Genomic DNA, 18492 nt, shown 5'->3' with positions numbered 1-18492 from the left:
ACCAAGTTGATTTTACCCATCCGGGCTGGGAGGAAGATTACTGCCAGCTGAGTTTATTTTATTTATTTATTTATTTTTGCCAGCTGAGTTTAAATTCACGGTCATGGACTCTAAATGACCGCCACAGACTGAATTGTATTTAGAGAAGAATATTTTTGTCAGCTGGTCTTTATTTGATATGACTTGGGGTCTCTGCTACGGGCCGCTGGGAGACCGTCCTCCCTGGGTCTCTCCCATTTCTATGTGGCTTTTGAACAGAGGCACAGCCTGTTTTTACTCTGGATTATCTATCTTTTCAAGGATGTTTGTAGAACAAACCACTTTGAGAGTCAGAGATAGTGTCTCTGGAGGAAGAGGCAGGTTTATTGTCTAGTATAATAAAGATAATGTCTCCCTCTGGAGCAAAGGGCAGTCAGATTTGCTTCAAGCCTATCATAAAAGACGTAGATTGCCACCATTCGGGGTTCCTTAGCTGTGATACAAATCCACCACGGGGCATCTACTCAAGCTCCTCTGTATCATTCCTGTAGGACTTGGGGTGACAGGGGGACATCATACAAACATGATGCTCTAAACTAGGATTGAGTCCTAAACTGGGAATGGAGAAAGCCGAAAGCTACTATGCCATCAGCAATAAAGTCTCTGACGCAGGAATCTCATGTCTCAGGCCAGCATCCATGAAACTGTAATGTAAGACCTCAGACTTTTTGGTCTTTGGCAAAATTAAATGAGGTCCCAGGGAAAAAAGTCTGCCTGGGATAACTGTCTAGGAGTGAGGGATTGCCTCATTTTTCTAAATGTCAAGCGTACAGGTCCATTTACTCTTTGTTCATTTACATTTCACTAAAAGGGAAAGCATACAAGAGACTTGCTGTTGAACAAATTTGACTTTCTTGGAACTGAAAGAACCATATCTGTTCCAGTGAGAAATCACCCAGGCTGCAGATGCTGAAGAGCACAGCCTCTCCCTGGCATCAAGAATCTCCTTTGTGAAGATGGAGCAAAATACAGAATAGGAGAAATGGAAGGAGGCCGTTAAATGCTTTGGTTTTTAACTCGAAAGGTGAAGGAAGTTTAGGATTGGATGTTAATTACCTTTGATTTTAATGTCTCTGGATTACGATTTACAAGGAGATTTGAACTTGTTGGGATTTTAATTATTCGAGTGTCATTCTTATGTTGACCTTTTATGTCTTTGTAGCACACCTCCAAAAAGCTGCACAGGACAATGAGGCTAGAAATAATTTTGTAGGAGAAACGGCCTAGGGTTGAGTTTTAGCTTCTGGTAAATTTTATTCTTCTGGAGGAGAGGAAGAAACCGTCATTACCTTAAGAGACGGGTCCCCTAGGTCCAAGTTAAGAGTCTAGTACTTAGAAATGTTCTATAACTGCTGTCCAAACCATTTACGAGACCTCCTTAAGCACACTGTGTCTAATACAATGTTGAAGCCCGAGCGTCATCTGTCTTTCTCAGCAAACTTTTGAAGCCTTACAAACAAACCATGAGAAGCGTGGCTTTCATCTCCAACCATCTCCATTGCGCAAGCGAACCTGATCCCAAGGAAAACTGCAGGAGGACGGGTTGCACCCAGTTCATGCCATGTTTTTACAGTTCCCAGCACTTGAAAAAAAAATAATCTGCAGATGTCACAGAAGACATCCAAGCTCCAAATCCCTAGGAAGCTGTGCTGGCTCATCCCCCCGGTCAGTATCTACAGGACAGTGGAGCGTGGTGATTTCCCTTTTATGCTTCAGTCACACTCAGATTATTTTTAGGCTGCCAAAGGAAGCTCATTTTCCAAATCTCTGGGGCAGATGTTTGAATGACCAAAGGAGAACCAGATGGCCATCAGAGGGGCCAGGGCCGGGAATGAATAACCATTCAGAAAAAGGGAATCAGCGCAACAATAAATCAGCCCAAAGCAGCAAGAAGCCTGAGTTGACTGCCGAAATTAAAACAGAAATCTACTGACTGCTACACTAGAGTCACTGCTTTCCAACAAAGGGGACTCGGGACTGAAGAGGAAACCAGTAAAACTGAAAAGTAAAATTTGCCAGACCCCAGAATGCTCGGGTACACGTACAGCGTGTATGCAGAGCGTCAGATGCAGCTGGGGAAAAGCCACAGCTGATGTGGACTCAGGCACTCAGGCTGGGGCTCTGAAAATGGAACAATATTGTCCTTGTTCGGAGCCCGTTTCCGGTTTCCTCCCAATGATCATCCCCAAACAATGTGAATGGGCTTCACACGCTTTGTTGGTGATAATTTGATTTTTTATGCGTACAAATTAAATAGGTTTCTTCATCCCTTGGAAAGTTGAGGCAAAGAAATCACTTTAAGGACGTTGGACTGTAATCAGCCGTTGGCCCATGTGCGCCTCCCCGTAGTGTGTCTGTATGTGTCACCATCCCAAGGAGGGGACTGTGTCCTCAAGTGACTCAGTTCTTCAAAAATAACAGAAGCTGTGGATCCTAAGAAGGAGAATCTGTGCAGGTCCCTCCTTGGTATTGATTTCAAATTGAGGCAAGGCGAGTGCAGACGTTCTCTACAGAGCAGGAACCATGTTCCATGACCTGGTGGGTGAGAAAAATGTGGAGCCTGGAGCTCTTCTTTGGCTTGTGGGCTAGCTACTAAAGGCAGATCCCAGGGTCATTTCTCAGCAGGAGCTGGCTGTCTGCTCCCCTTGGACATATTTCTGGGAACAGGACTAGGTTTTTTTTTTTTTTTTTTTTTTTAGGGAGGGGTTGGTAGGGAGATGGAGGGAGAGAAAAGAGATTCTTTTTTTTTAACTTTTTTTTAATTTTTATTTATTTATGATAGTCACACACACACACACACACACACAGAGAGAGAGAGAGAGAGAGAGAGGCAGAAACATAGGCAGAGGGAGAAGCAGGCTCCATGCAACGGGAGCCCGACGTGGGATTCGATCCCGGGTCTCCAGGATCGCGCCCTGGGCCAAAGGCAGGCGCCAAACTGCTGCGCCACCCAGGGATCCCAGAGAAAAGAGATTCTTAAGCAAGTTCCACACCCAGCACAGAGCCTGTTGTGGGGCTCAATCCCACAACTCTGAGATCACGACCGGAGCTGAAATCAAGAGTCGGATGCTCAACCAACTGAGGCACCCAGGTGCCCCTGATATTCCTTATCCTAAAATCCAGACTGATAAACCCGTGTGTGTAGGAAAACCCCAAGACACACAAAAACTAGCTGTGGGTGGGCTCTAAGAAAGACATGTAAAAAGAGACCCAAGAAGCAAGCAGGAGGGATGGAGGAAAGAACATAAGGGATGAATTAAGACACTTCCATACAAATGCTTTCTCTATACAAACATTTTAGAGAAAGTTTTACATGATTATCTGGCTTAGAAAAATAGAAGATCATTTTAACTGAACATACCATTTAGGTAGGTTTTAGATGAAGAGTAACTAGTTGGGCTGAAGACACTGCAGCTAAGTGTTGGTGTGCTGGTGAGTTCCAGGGACACCCTGAGGCCTTCCGTTGCCTCTTCTAGATCAACGTGAGTACCCTCAACTCTTTATTTTCCAGCACAGGTACCAACTTCATGCTTATTTTCTGATATAGATTTTGAAGGCTATGCGCCTCTTGAAGAATCTGACTGGAAAGTGGGGTGTGCTCGTGGGAGCCCACATGGGAAGTGGTAATAAGAGATGCTGTCCCAGGCTCACACATGAGCTTCTTGGCAAACTGCTGCCTGGGGGCCAAATCTGGGTCAAGATCTGTTTTTGTAAAGTTTTATTGGAAGACAGTCACACCCATTAGTTTACTTATTGCCTATGATTGCTCTTGCACTGCAAGGGCAGAGGTGAACCCTTTCAACAGAGACTGGGCAGCAAAGCCTGAAATGTTTATGATCTGGCCTTGACAGGAATAGTTCATGTCCTAGCCCTCCAGCTCCCCACCTCCGTCCCTATTCAAAGTCACTGTGAACAAACTTGAGAGGTCTTAGGAAACAAAACTTAGTAAGTTGGAGGGAAGGTATTGACAAACAGAAGCATGTTAAGGAAGCTGCTACTGGAGACAAGGCCTACGGGTCTACTGCAGTATTTCCTCTAAAAACATCTTTGGCATCCAGGCTTTGTGATTTGATTTTCAGATTTCATTTTTAAGTGATACTGGTAAGAGCCTCATTTGAGGGATCCCTGGGTGGCACAGCGGTTTGGCGCCTGCCTTTGGCCCAGGGCGCGATCCTGGAGACCCGGGATCGAATCCCACGTCGGGCTTCGGGTGCATGGAGCCTGCTTCTCCCTCTGCCTGTGTCTCTGCCTCTCTCTCTCTCTCTCTGTGACTATCATAAAAAAAAAAAAAAGAGAGAGACTCATTTGAAATAACAAGGGTTCTCTTTTTAAAACGTGCTAAGTGGCACAGAATTTTTGGCCACCATCAAGATTGGTTTAATCAGATGGCTTTATTAACCAACCTACTGCTTGGAAGAAAGGGAAAAAGATTTTGTTTGTAGGATAGCCTTTTTTGTTATTGGTGTTGGTAGTGAAAGGGAGGGAAATGACTCAGAGAAGGAAAGGGGGCCTGAAGTCTCCTAGGGGCTGGGGAGACTGTGGGTACCCTCAGTGGAGGGGCTGAGGGCGGGATGAGGGCACCAGGCTTCAGGAACCCTGTGAAGAGAGGGACTAGCAAGTGAGCAGGAGCTGGTGACGGGAAGTTGGTTTCAAAGGAACCCCCTCGCTCCGCAGAAGCCTGCACTCCACCTGGTGGGCTGGCCCGGCTCCCTTCCCTTCCTCCACTCACCAGTTGGTCCCACTGCCTCCCGCCTTTCCATCTTCATGGCCACCTCTCTTGCAGCACAGGCTCTGGTCGCTTCCAGGGGGGCTACGGCAAAGGCCTCCACTCCTGTCTCTGCTTCCACCATTGCTCTGCTTTTCTACAGTCTAGCTGTCTCTCTGCCTCACTCTTGAAGTAGCCTTAAAACAAATACTCTGACTCCATCACTCAACTTGAAAACCATCACTGACTCCAGCACTTGCAAGATAAGTTATTTCCTTAGTCTGGAACTAAAAGCAAGAGGGAACATCTGTGTTTAATAGACTAGTTGTTGATCCTTGAACGGGCTGTTCAATGTCCTATTTGAGGACCACTGTGCATGTTGTTCTTCTGCTCTAGAATGTCACCCATTTCTGTGGGTGTTCCTATGGAATAGTCAAACACCACCCCATCCATTGAGCCCTCCCAGATTCCTGGGAGGAAGCAGATGTCTCTCTGCTGGGTCAATATGACATATGACTCCTGAGGATTTATTATATGGAAGAGAGGAATATGAAAAGTATAGTAATAACTGTAATTCATTATGGAATATAATAAATCCTCTTAAGAGAGGAAGACTGTGCCTCTTTGTATTCCCCAGAGTACCCAGCATAGCCCTCAGTATGCGGATGGCAATGTCAGGCTGGCTATAGTCCAATACGGGCTCCTACCAGGATCTGGTTGTGGGTACCCACAGGGCCACATTACCCACTTCTGAGGTTGTATCTGGTATCAGTGTGAAGAGTGTGAGGAAGAATTAGAGATGTCCTCAGCTTTTGGAGCTGAGGAGGGGGTGTGTGTGTGTGTGACACACAGTCTACCTATCTGCCTCTACTAGCTTAAAAGATAATTCCACAAATATCTATTAAGTAAATATGTCTGTTGCTAAAAGAAATGTTTGAATATCCAAACAATAGCTTTACCAAAAAATTCGTGAAAACATCTGCCCCATTAATAAATCAGGAGGGGTCTTTCTGATTTTAAGTGCTATGATGTGAGAAACAAACAAATGAAGTTGGCAATCAGAGGAAGTAGAGATGACACAGGCTGGAACTATTAGAAAAGTCACTTAGACAGATGAGGGGGAAATTCAAAATCTTGATAGTCAGAAGTAGGAGGAAGGATATTTCAAGTGGAGGTGTAAGAGAAAGAACCAGAAGGGAGAGGCATGTTTTTTTTTTTTTTCTGCAAATGTCATTTACTGAGATCAGCCAGTATTACATAAAAAGCTAGGCAAGCAATAACAAGGAAACAAATAGCAAACAAAAAGCTAGGCAAGCCAACAACAGTAATAATAGAGGTGGGGAGAACACTATTAATTTTAAAAAACCCTATTTCTTTGAGAAATGTCTGCCCTGGATTCCACAAGGGAACTTCTGATCTCTTACATTTTGCTTAGTTTTTTACTTCCAGGCTCTGGACTACCATTTTGTATAAGATGTAGTGAAAAATACCCAAAAAACTCCAAATCTTCCATTGCTCATGAAGTCTTCCAGTGAGGTGTGTTTTTTTCTAGCATATATTGCCTATTTGTCTAACTCATCTATGCACTGTCAAAGTGGTTTTGTCATTTTCCTAAAAAAAAACCCAACACAATAACTGGAATTGAAACTAAGTGGGGATATCCTGTTTCTCTTAAGAGAGTAAGAATCTGACTGTATCAGCATGATCTCCATTTACAGTCTCAAAAGACACACATATCTCAAGGATTTCTGTTACCTTCAAGGCTTAGTGAAGCTCATAAACAAATAAGATAGATTTCCTAAGCTATACGGTGCACACATGAGTCACATTATCCCATTTTTTTTCCTCCAGTGTAACTGCCACCATTTTGTCTAAAGCAGAAAAAGTTTTCATTTGAGTTTCATTCCTGAACTGCCCACCTTCTTCAGGTCTTACTATATCCTACTTTACATTTCAATGGGTGAATCACAGATTTAAGCTCCCAAAGGACATATAAAACTAAATTATTAGGGGGTGATACTTATAAGAGGGAAATTCATAATAGGGGCTGGGCTGAAAGGCATCTTGGAATATGGTAATGGAATACACAGAGACAGGAACCAACTTACCTGAAATTGTAAAGTTTCCTCATGACTTCTATGGTGTCATTTTCATAAAAGAAGTTCATTTGAGGGCAAAGAAATATTATTATGCGCTCTAGTAGACCATATTTTATTTTCACTGAAATTTGAAGGAATTTTTCAAATTCAGAAGACGATAATAAAGTTGACTGCACGCTAAGGGGATTTCTTTAAACTCTGTTTCATAACGCTCCATTGCTGTAATGTCAACAACCTTTGTGGATGGCGTAGCCACCAGGCACTCCCAATATAGATTCATAAATTATAACCCTATGCTACTGTACTAATGTGTGCATACATTGCAAAACCCAAAACAATCTAAAACGAAATAAAATCTATACAAGTTCTCAAAGTTTCCTCCACACTCCAAGGGATCATCTGGCATCCCCCCTGCCCCTGCCACCGGGTGTGTTCACCCCGCTTTGGAGACCACTGTGCTGAGACCCTAGGACCCAGTATTTGTGTGTGTGCGTGTGTTTAAATGCAAATCACTTGCCTTGTTTACTTCCTTGAGAAGTGCAAGCTGCTCCTTTGAAAATGCAGCAGAGAGCCAGGTAACGAGTTGGAACAGGCCCCAGAAAATGTGCCACAGGAAAAAAACCTAATGCAAACTTCAGCAGTTTTCTGGGCAATTTATCCAGGCCAAATAATTACTCTTATCTTCCTCTCCCCCCACCCGTTTAAATAATCGCTTCATCTCCTTCAGTATGAAACCAAACCAAACAAAAACCACCCCCAAATTTAAATCTTATTTTCCTAGACCAGCAATAATTGCAGCCTTGTCTTATCTTGTTCTGGCAATTCTACAGCTTGCACTGAGCGTCACGCAGCCGCTTACGTCGGGCCTGAGCCAGCTGAAGTGTGGCCTATGGAGCATCTCGGTGAACTGAGGCCTGCCTGGGAAAGTCGAGGGCTCTGAGGGGAAAGAGAGGGTACAGTTCACCCTCCGAGACCGTGGAAAGGGAATGCACAGCTCGGGGATCAGTATACGTGTTGCTGCCTGCTTTGGGCTGGTGCTGGGAATAACCGGGCCTTTGCATCACGCCACCAGTCTGTGTACTGGGGCCTGGGCTCTGCAAAGGCAACAAGAAAGACCAAGAGATTCACTTATGTCTCTGCTCACGGAGGCTCCCGAGTGGGCTGAGGGAATCTGTTTCCAAGTTTCCCACGAGCACCTCAAACACATGGCCTCACTCCCTCATCCCAAACTATGGAAAGGAGAAGGCAGTTAGGTGCCTAACACCTCCCCTTGGGTCAAAGCTGTGGACAGACAGGTCTGGGGGCTCGGGGAGCCCCTAGCCAGGAGACTCAGGGGCCGTGGAAGTTGACACGTAGAGGACAAAGGGTGTATTTGAACCTGCTGCTTCTGATGGCAGTTACCTTCTCCCCCAGATTGGCTTTTCAAACTCTGGGTGAGCATCAGGATCACCTGGGAAGCTCCTGAAAATAAACTCGTGGGCCCTATCCCACTCTAACCAGGCAAACAGGGCTCTCGAGCACGGACCCCGAAGATCTGATGGCCAGCTGAAACCACGGCCTCCCTGTGCATGTTAGTCACGTGGAACAGTGAGCAGCTACCCGGGCAGGCATATGCGTCTGCCACACAGTCATTCCCCTGGCATAGTTCAGAGGTGCTGGGAACACTTTTCTGAGCACGTTCACCTTTTCTTTCCTGGGTTCTTTTTCTTTTGCTTCTCCCTTGTAGCTGCCATATACATGACTTGTCTGGGGGACAAGCAGAGCTCAGTAGGCTTCTCTCTCACCACACATTTCTAGCTGAGGAAACTCAAGGTTTGGACCAGCTAATCCCCAAGGTTCCCTGTAGCTCGAACACCTCATAGTTGTATTTATCAGAATCCCCATCTTCCAGACTCACGGTTCCATGCCCTTCTCCCCGGTACCTTTTTGGCTTGTCTTTTCACTTAGAGGCCACGTACCACTTCACCAACTCTCTTGGGATGTTTGATCTTTTGTTGTTGCTGTTGATTTGTTAAAAAAAATCAAGTTCTAAGTTCCATTTCTAGGCTGTAGCTTTCAAACCTTAAGTGAACAAAAAGTAGGGAAATCTAATCACTTGTTAAAGAGGAACTACCACGAATGTCCTATTTTATTTTTTAATTTTTTAAAAGTTTTTATTTATTTATTCATGAGAGACACACACAGAGAGGCAGAGACACAGGCAGAGGGAGAAGCAGGCTCCATGCAGGAACCCAATGTGGGACTCGATCCCGGGTCTCCAGGATCACGCCCTGGGCTGAAGGTGGCGCTAAACCGCTGAGCCACCTGGGCTGCCCCTGAATGTCCTATTTTAAAGAAAGGTATGCTGTGTTTTCCCAATGCTATACTTACAAAAATGATTTCTCTATCATCGATATTCCTATGCCAGGTGGAAAATCCAGAAGGAAGAGGCAGATAGGCTTTCTAATTTGCAGACAGAATCAGCGCTATATGTTCATTTTAAATTCATGGTGTGCTGGTGAAGGTGGGCAAGTCAGCGGAAGATGACCAAACATGACAAGGTCAACTATCCACCTGTCCCAACAGCCTTCCATCCCAGACATATGTACATATCGAGAGCCAACAGTGAACCCCTGGGATACACAAGGAAGCAAACCTGACATGGTCCTTGCCCAGGTGGGTCCTCTACTCAGGGGGAAGGATGGCATCAAGCGAGCCGGCATGTGAATATGTCCATCATTATAATCTGTGTTAGGGACTCTGAAGGAAAATCCAGGGCATATTACATGCTGGGGGTCCAGGCATGAAGGATATGTGTATCTGGGAAGACTTCCTAGAAGAAGTGAGTCCTGAAGTTAGATGAGTAAAAAGAGGAAGCCCAGAAGGAAGGGAAGACCATCCTGTGGGCAGGGGACCCGGGGAGTGGGTACATCTCTAAGCAGTTGCTGCAGTTGCTGTGTTCTCCGAGGAGCGTGGAGGTTACAGCGCAGCCCCCCGAGCCTATACGAGCCGCCTGTCTTAACACCCTCTCCCCGAAGCTGTAGGCAAAGAATGTGAGCTCCCCTTGCAAAAAGTGCAGCCTGCCCTGTGTCAGCCTCCGTGCGTTAACGTCCTATTCTGTGAAGCTCTGATTTCCAATCAGTTATGGGCTCTTCCCATTTTAGTACTAGTTGCAAGTTCACATACTTGGTGTTCCCTATTCTTTGCATAAGGCTCTATTCGATTCACCAGAAAAAAAAAAAAATCTAGCTTAGGCACAAACCAAGAGAGAGTTTCCCACCTAGGGCAGCTTGACTCAACCAGAAAAGGTACTTCTAGATACGGCAATACAAGCCCTCGTTGCCCAAACACTTCTGGAAACTAAGGGCCGACACTTTATCAGTTATTCAATCCAAACAAAACACAAGAGCTCCTGTCCTTTTTTTTCCCATATGTAGATTAATATCCACCCCCGAAGGTGCTAACTCTTCCAGAAGACTGTAATTCAGGTTCTCACACCTCATGATCCTTCCACCAGCAAAGAATCAAACACCAGTATCACTTACAGAATCGTAAGATCCAGTTTGGTGCTTCTTTCCTTTTGAAAGACGAGGTCCTTTATTCCTTCTTAAATTCTAATCACCCAAAAGTTCTTTAAGATTTTTCCGTACTGGTGATTCCAAAAATGTTAGAACTGATTCCCTTGATGTGAAAGGAAGCCGGATACAGGCCTGCTGATTGATGTGCTAAACAAACTCTTCCGAGCTGGGCCTTGACAATTGCAGGTTTGGCAAGACAATCATTACTTCCAGTTTTGTTTTTGTTAAAATACAAAAAGGGAGAGACAGGCTCCTAACCACTTAAGAGGTATCACCCAATCCATGCCCTGTCATATTAAAACTCTTCTTCCTCTCTTCATGTTAAAAGAGAAGAGTCACTTTCTCAGGAGGCTAGATTTTTTTTTCCCCTGAAAAAAATCTCATTTTTACAAAGATGAACTATAATTATTTGTACTTGAGAAAGGAATACATGCTTTTTTGAAACCGCTAATAACAAAACAGTTACCACTTATTTTGTCGGAGGGCTCTGAAGTTCTCAAATGTTAGCTTGGGTCCAAATCACCTGGAAAGCTTGGTAAACAATGTTGCTGGCTGCCAACCTCAGAGTTTCTGATTCAGCAGGTCCAGGGTGGGACCTGAGGATCTGTGTTTCTAACACCTTTCCAGGTGATACCGCTGCTTCTGGTCTGGGGGACACACCTTGAGAACCACTGCTCTAGAGACAGCTTTATGATCAAGAAATATGTACTTAGGGGCACCTGGGTGGCTCAGTTAAATGTCCAACTCTTGATTTTGGCTCAGGTCATGATCTCCAGGTCATGAGATCAAGCCCTATGTTGGGCTTTGCTCTGCTTGAGATTTTCTCTGTCCCTCTCCCCCTACCCCTCCCTACACATGTTTCCCACCCCCCTCATTCTCTCTCTATCAAAAAAAGAAATATGTACTAAGTATTAAAGACAAAGTTTTCCAGTGGATATTGGGAGCCCAAAGAGATATACCTAACTTCAAAAGTTTACAACCTTTAAGTAGTATTTTCTTTCTTCCCCCAAGGAGATAAGCAGCAACAAGTAAATAGAGAACAGCAGATGCTAAATGCCCAGGGAGCAGTGATCAGCAGATTTGAGAGAGAGCTTGATGCTGATAGATGTCTCAAGCAGAGGGTGGCCTTGGAGATAACTCTGAACTTGATCTGGTCCTTGAGAGAAAGGTTAGTGCTTAGATAACCAGATATGAGGGTACATGCGTAATGCTTCAAAGCAAAACATCTTAATTGCTTTCAACACTGACTCTCCTTTCTACGGGGATATTGGCATGCAGCAGAGGAATTACGGCTTGTGTCCTCCGTAGGCTTCCACACTCAGCTGCATTACGCCATCTGGGTTCCAAGTGTGCAAAACCTGCAACTGAGTGGAGGCTCCCTCAATTGGCCACAAGGACCAGAGGGAATTACTCATCCTGATTCTTCTATCAGCAGCAAGGTCAGATCTTGCAGCACTGCAATGCCCCACAGCGTGATACCGTAAATGGTGGAAGCATCAGGGGCCAATTTCTCCAAAGAGTAGATGGAGATGGGCCCAGGCAAGACGAGTGTTGGGGGCAAGAGGAATTTGGGGAGCAAGAGGAGTGAAGCATAAGAGTCAGAGGCTCTCAGACTCGGGCTTATACCTCAAGGACATACGAGGACTAGGTGAGCACCAAGGGACAGATCAGAAGTGGTCAAGGAATGACAAGAGATCATGGGAGAGTCCTTCCTCTTTTCAGCCTATTAGATCCCAGACATGCTACCATCCTAAACTGACAGAGATGCTGATGGCACCATGGTCTTGCCCTTGAAATGTTCATGTCTAATGAGGAAGATAGAAGAATGAAGAGGTAAATTATGAAAACAGGATGGTAAGCACGGTGGCAGATGTCTATTCACAGTGCTATGCAAGTGCAGAGCGCAGACCAAGTAACTCTGAAGGGGGTCAGGGAAAGGTTTACTTATGGGGAGGACTGATGTTTGGGCTGGGCTGACAAATATCTTCCAAGTAGAAAGAACTGGTACAAAGTAGTGGAGAGTTCTGGAGCAACTGGGGGATGTAGAGCTAACAGTGCTAGGAGATGGCTCTGTGCCTGCATGTGGCGTGTGTGTGTGTGTGTGTAGGGCTCCTGGGAGCATGTACGGACGTCAGTGCAGGCAGGCTGGAGCTGATGGCATTCCATGTTAAGGAGTTTAGCTCAGAGTGACTGAGGGTCACTGAATGATTTTATTCCATTAAGTGGCATGGCCAGATTCTTGTTTCCAAATTGTCATTGCAGAGCACAAGACAAAGTAGAGAAGAAAAACTTGAGAAAGAATGGCTAATCGTGTGGACCAGGACCACAGCCGGCATGGGGGTAGGGCTAGACTGAGCTACCAAGACCAAATTGGCAGTCTTCGTATTGAATATGGGGTGGGAGGGTGAGCAGTGGAAGGTGGAGAGAGAGCCCTGCCATTGAAGCCAGACCCCTCAGGGATGGTTGACACTTATGCAAGTGACCATGGAATTTCACTGTCCCATTCCCATTCCCTTTTTCCTGCCTCTACTCCTCAAATTTGATATTCACCATATGGTTCTATTCTAAGCACGCCTGGACATTTTTGAAAGGAAAATCTCATTGCTGTCTACTGTGGCCATGAAAAATAAATCCTAAGGGTGCTCATCACAGATCCTCAGCATTTGTATTATATTTATTCAGCTAAGTGCTTACAGCATACTGTGACTTACAGGTGCAGAAATAGTCAATGTCTGAGCGGAGTTTGGCAGCAGGTTTAATCGTTATCATCTGTGAAATAGAAGGCTTTGTAACTTGATTGAACAGTACCAGGTTTCTTTCATTTAAATGATTCATTAGCATTAAAAAATGATAAAACAGAGAGTCGTGGATTATAAACACAGAACTGAAAAATAGATTTTTGTTTTTGTTTTTGCAAGAGTTCCCTACCTTTACAAGGCACAGCAAGGGAGACCCTGGGCACATTGTGAAATCCAGAAAATACTTCGTGCCAGCTGCCCACTTGCAGGTCCTGCAGGGCTGTGTCTCAGGCTCAGGTCTTCTAGTTGAAACCAGAGCTCAAGGGGATCCCTGGGTGGCGCAGCGGTTTGGCGCCTGCCTTTGGCCCAGGGTGCGATCCTGGAGACCCGGGATCGGATCCCACGTCGGGCTCCCGGTGCATAGAGCCTGCTTCTCCCTCCCTCTCCCTCTCCCAGTCTCTGCCTCTGTCTCTCTCTCTGTGACTATCATAAATAAATAAAAATTAAAAAAAAAAAAGAAACCAGAGCTCAAGAGCATGGTAACACATGATTGGTGTCGTGGCATTACTGGAGAGCCAGGAAGAAGCCCAGGTGTCCACCCCTCTGGGAGTGCTCTGGGGGGAGGCAGAGCAGAAGGCGAAGTGGGTGAGGTGGTGTCTGAGGCTCAGAGAAGGGAGAGCTGTCATGGATAATGCATTTGGAATTTGCCGATGAAAGCCTGGGGTGACATGACGGGGAATCCCTACTATACTGCACTGAAACACACACTTGTGGAGAATTAACGCTGAGTTTCCTTAACAAATTATGCTATCACATAATGCACTGATGTGCCAACACTACAATAAACATATGAAACAATATAGGATTAATTGGTAAACTTTTTTTTAAAAAAATACAATGTTATTGGTGATGATGGGAACTGGCCACTGCCAAATGTCTAAATAGCATAAATAATTTCTCCAGAGAAAACCTTTGACTAAGCAATTCTGCTTCAAGCTACTTAAGGAAATAAGAAAATAAAAAAAAATGCGCAGAGATATATGAATGAAGATATTCCATACAATGTTCTTTATAATTTTGAAAAAAATCAAATATACATATGATTGATGAAAATGTAACTTCTGGTTAGAAAATTGGTGAAATAAGATATGGAACTTCTATGTTATGGAATATTATCCATTATAAATCATGTTTCAGAGCCCCCTTTAATGACATGGGGAAAATGTTCATGATTATACCATTGAGATCATCCCAAGTTTTAAAAGTAAATATAGGATCAATTAAAGGGGCATCTGGGTGGCTCAGAGGTTGAGCGTCTGCCTTTGGCTCAGGTCGTGATCCTGAGGTCCTGGGATTGAGTCCTGCGTCAGGTTCCCTGCAGAAAGCCTGCTTCTTCCTCTGCCTATGTCTCTGCCTCTCTCTTTGTGTCTCTCGTGAATAAATAAATAAAATCTTAAAAAAAAATACATGTGTGCTGGGGTGCCAGGGTGGCATGGTCAGTTAAGTGTCTGACTCTTGGTTTCAGCTCAGGTCATGATTTCAGAGTTGTGGGATGGAACTCTGTGTCAGGATCCACACTAAGTGTGGAATCTGCCTGAGACTCTCTCTCCCTCTGCCCCTCCCCATACCTAGCACCCCCTTTCCCTGCCGCCACATACCCCCACCCCCTGCACACACGGGCACTCTCTCATTCTTTCTCAAGTAAATATATCTTTACAAAAAATACATGTGTATTTTAATTTAATGCAACCCTATCTACTAATTTAATGCAACCCTATCAAAATACCAACAGCATTTTTCACAGAACTAGAACAAACAATCCTAAAACTTGTATGGAGCCACAAAAGACTCTGAATAGACAAAGCAATCTTGAAGAAAAAATCTGGAGGTATCACAATCCCAGATTTCAAGATAATACTACAAAGCTATAGTGATCAAACAGTATGGTACTGGCACAAAAATAAGATAGATCAATGGAACAGAATAGAGAGCCCAGAAACGAACCCATGACTATATGGTCAATTAGTTAATGAAAGGAGGCCAAAATATGCAACAGGGAAAAGACACCACTTCAACAAGTGGTGTTGGGAAAACTGGACAGCAACATGCAAAAGAATGAAGCTGGACTGCTTTCTTACACCATAAACACACACACAAACTTTGTGGTTAAGGGCCTAAATGTGAGACCTGAAGCCATAAAAATCTGAAAGAGCACAGGCAGTAGTTTCTCTGACATCAGTCTTAGTAATATTTTTCTAGACATGTCTCCGGTGACAAGGGAAACAAAAGCAAAAATGAACTATTGGGACTTCATCAAAATAAAAAGCTTCTGCACAGCAAAGGAAGCAACAAACAAAACGAAAAGACAACCTATTGAATAGGAGAAGATATTTGCAGATGATGTAGTCAATAAAGGGTTAATATTCAAACTATACAACGAATTTACACAACTCAACACCAAAACCACAAGTAATCTAATTAAAAATGGGCAGAAGACATGAACAGGCATTTCTCCAAAGACATCCAGATGGCCAACAGACACATGAAAAGATGCTCAACATCATTTATTGTTAGGGAAATGCAAATCAAAACCACAATGAAGTATTACCTAACACCTGTCAGAATGGCTGAAATCAAAACACAAGAAACAGCAAGTGTTGGTGAGGATGTGGAGAAAAAAGCAACCCTCCACTGTTGGTGGGAATGCAAACTGGAGCAGCCACTCTGGAAAAACAGTATGGCTATTCCTCAAAAGGTTAAAAATAGAGCTACCATATAATCCAGTAATTCCACTACTAGGTATTTACCCAAAGAATACAAAAACATTAATTCAAAAAAATATATGCATCCCTATGTTTATTGCAGCATTATTAACAATGGTCAAATTATGAAAGCAGCTGAGTGTTCATGATAGCTGAATGGATAACGAAGATGTCACACACACACACACACACACACACACACACACACACCCTGGAATATTATTCAGCTGTGAAAAAGAATGAAGTCTTGTCATTTGTAATGACACGGATGGACCTAGAGAGTATTATGCTAAGTGAAGTAAGTCAGAGAAAGACACATCCTGTATGGTTTCACTCATATGTGGAATTTAAGAAACCAAATAAATGAACAAAGGAAAAAAGAGACAAACTAAAAGCAAACTCTTAACTATAGAGAACAAACTGATGGTTACCAGAGGGGAGGTGGGTAGATGGGAGAATCAGGTGAAGGGGATGAAGAGTGTACACTTACCACAATGAGCACCTAGTACTGTACAGAAATGTTGAAGCACTATAGTATAAACTGTAGGTTAACTATATTAGAATTTTTAAAAATACAAATATTCTTAAGGAAAAATATCAAATAGAAAGTCGTAACAAAATGTTAAATATGGGGGATCCCTGGGTGGCTCAGTGGTTTAGCGCTGCCTTCGGCCCAGGGCGTGATCCCGGAGACCCCAGATCGAGTCCCACATCAGGCTCCCTGCATGGAGTCTGTGTCTCTCTCTCTCTGCCTATGTCTCTGCCTCTCTCTGTGTGTGTGTCTCTCATGGATAAATAAATAAAATCTTAAAAAAAATAATAATAAAAAATAAAAATAAAATAAAATGTTAAATATGGCTATCTTTGACTAGAAGGATTGTGGGTGATTTATATTGTCTTACAGGTTTTTTTGAGAAAAAACCATTTATATAGTGAAAATAGTATTGTAATAAAAAATCATTTAAATTATAACAAATAAATTATAAATTTGTAAAAATAAATATGGCTAAAATATATAACAACGTATTTAATATATATAAAGGCTCATTTATTAAAGCATTTAGTATAAAATGTTTGCAATTCAATAATTGCTTGCTTTTTAAAGAGACTATGAGTTATGAATTTTTTATTTTATTTTACTTATTTATTTGAAAGACAGAGAATGTGCCTGCATGCACGAGTAGGGCGGAGGGGCAGTGGGGGAAGCAGACTCCCCACTGAGCTGGGAGCTGGAAGTGGGGCTCCAGCCCAGGACCCCGGGATCACCACCAGAGCAGAAGGCAGATGCTTAACGGACTGAGTCACCTAGGCGCCCCATGAATTATGAATTTTTAAAAACGCGTATGACCATAAGCTCTCAACAAGCCCAACTGTGTCACCTACAGGGCTCCGGGCTTTACCAGAGGGGGTGCAGATGTGCTGCAGACCCTTCCTCTTTGTAAGCTCCTGAGATTGCTTAGCGCTCGGTGGCAAACTGGCTGAGCTGTCCTAGGAGCCCCCTGAGCAGGCCAAGCTCTGCAGAGTGGGCATGGGGGGGGAGGGGGCGCCTGGGACGGAGCGGGCTGGAGAGCTGCTAGTGATGGAAACCTGGTGGGCAGGGCGAAATATGGGAGGCATGCTGCAGCTGAGCAGTCCGTGGTGGGACTGCACCTCCTCCGAACCCCTTCTTGTGCCCCAGATAACAAGGAGCTGAGGGGCACTGCTGTGGCACTGTAGAGAATGGAGGCCTCCAGTGCTGGGAGGTCACGGGGAGGCAGGGCGGGGTAGGTAGGAGTGAGAGAGGTGGCCTGCAGGAAACATCTGATGCTCAGGCCTGTTCAAGGCTTATTCGAGGGCGGTCCCTGTAGGTTAAGGGGACTAGGATGTGGATAGTAATATAAAGGCCCCTTGAGACTGCCATGGGGTGGTTAGCTGTGGGCCTTGAAGTAATCATAATTTTTCTGGTGGATAAATCCAGTTAATCTGGGTGTCATTTTCATTAGGGTTCAATGAAACACTTGTTGGGTTGTTTGTTTTTAAATTCATTTTGTTATTTAGAACTCAGCACCAGATGTAGTGGCTAAACTCTAGGGATTCACTGGGAACCCAATCCAGTCGTCATGTTACCTCATGGAATTTAGAGTTGGCTGGGAGAAAACAGATCTTAATCAAATAATCACAAACCCAAATGTGAGAGAGCGGGACACCCGGCTTGCGAATGGGCATCTTCGTTTCAGTAAAGCGATTCAAAAATGGGTGATGTTGAGAAGGGCAAGAAGATTTTTGTTCAGAAGTGGAAAAGGGAGGCAAGCACAAGGCTGGGCCAACTCTCCATGGTTGATTTGGGCGAAAGACAGGTCAAGCCCCTGGATTTCCTTACATGGATGCCAACAAGAACAAAGGCATCACCTGGGGAGAGGAGACCCTGAAGGAGTATATGGAGAATCCCAAGAAGTACATCCCTGGAACAAAAATGATCTTTGCTGGCATTAAGAAGACCTGGGAAAGAACTGACTTAATAGCTTATCTCAAAAAAGCTACTGAGGGGTAATAGTTGGCCATCGCCTTATTTATTACAAAACAAAAATGTCTTATGACTTTTTTTTATGTGCG

The 18492-nt window shown here is 44.2% G+C and overlaps 1 protein-coding gene and 1 pseudogene across 8 annotated transcripts in view; one reads left to right on the top strand and one right to left on the bottom strand.

Moving 5' to 3' along the window:
• Positions 1 to 18492, bottom strand: part of PDZD2 (PDZ domain containing 2) — a 358960-nt gene that overhangs the window by 57287 nt on the left and 283181 nt on the right. The window lies entirely within an intron of this gene.
• LOC129509481 (cytochrome c-like) lies at positions 18132 to 18430 on the top strand (annotated as a pseudogene).

This window comes from Nyctereutes procyonoides, unplaced genomic scaffold (assembly GCF_905146905.1).
Source record: "Nyctereutes procyonoides isolate TBG_1078 unplaced genomic scaffold, NYPRO_anot_genome, whole genome shotgun sequence".
NCBI lineage: Eukaryota > Metazoa > Chordata > Mammalia > Carnivora > Canidae > Nyctereutes > Nyctereutes procyonoides.
Note: the sequence above shows the minus strand (reverse complement) of the source record. Positions and strands in the feature narration are given on the sequence as shown.